Below are 845 nucleotides of genomic sequence, written 5' to 3'. Positions count from 1 at the left end.
AGCTCGGTGTGGTGGCACGCACCTGTAATCTCAGTGCTGTGGGAGGTCAAGGCAGGAGGATCTCTGGAGGCCAAGAGTTCAAGACCACCTTGGACAACATAGGATGACCCCATCTCTACAGAAAATAAAAAAATTAGCCGGACATGGTGGTGTGTGCCTGTGGTCCCAGCTACTTGGGAGGCTGAGGTAGGAGGATCATATGAGCCCAGGAAATGGAGGCTGCAGTGAGCTAGGATTATGCCACCTCACTCCAGCCTGGGTGACAGAGCGAGACCCCATCTCTTAAAAAGAGCTGTGCCTATGGTACTACACAGGAACTTGCCTTATGTTTTCTTTAAGCTTTTTAACTAAAAAAAAAATTATACAAATGGTGCTTGAAAATATTTTCATGAGAATTTAAACTGACAAAAAGTCTAGAAGTTTCTTCTTGCCTGAGACCCCCTCCCAGAAATAATATCTGTTATCAATCAGGGTGTGTTCTTTCAAGCCTATTTCTATGTATTTGCTCATATATAGAAACATTTCTAGAACGATATAGGCTTTTGTTTTTTGTTATCTAAATCAGTCGTTCTTAACCAGGGGTGATTTTGTACCCCCTCCTCCTAGGAGATATTTGGCAATGTCTGGAGATATTTTTAGTTGTCACACTTAGAGGGGGTGCTACTGCCATCTAGTAGGTAGAGAGGCCAAGGATGTCGCTAACATCCTACAGTGCACAGGACAGCCCCTACAATAAAGAATCAATGTGGCCTAAAACATCAGTAGTGCTGGCTGGGCTCACGCCTATAACCCCAGCACTTTGGGAGGCCGAGATGGGCGGATCACCTGAGGTCAGGAGTTCAAGA

General features: G+C 45.1%; 1 protein-coding gene across 1 annotated transcript in view; it reads left to right on the top strand.

Annotated features, from left to right (window-relative positions):
• LOC105528295 (cell surface glycoprotein MUC18) overlaps nt 1-845 on the top strand; it is a 16904-nt gene that overhangs the window by 7398 nt on the left and 8661 nt on the right. The gene's annotated exons all lie outside the window — the stretch shown is intronic.

Source organism: Mandrillus leucophaeus, unplaced genomic scaffold (genome assembly GCF_000951045.1).
Source record: "Mandrillus leucophaeus isolate KB7577 unplaced genomic scaffold, Mleu.le_1.0 Scaffold71, whole genome shotgun sequence".
NCBI lineage: Eukaryota > Metazoa > Chordata > Mammalia > Primates > Cercopithecidae > Mandrillus > Mandrillus leucophaeus.
This window is presented reverse-complemented; position numbering and strand designations above follow the sequence as displayed.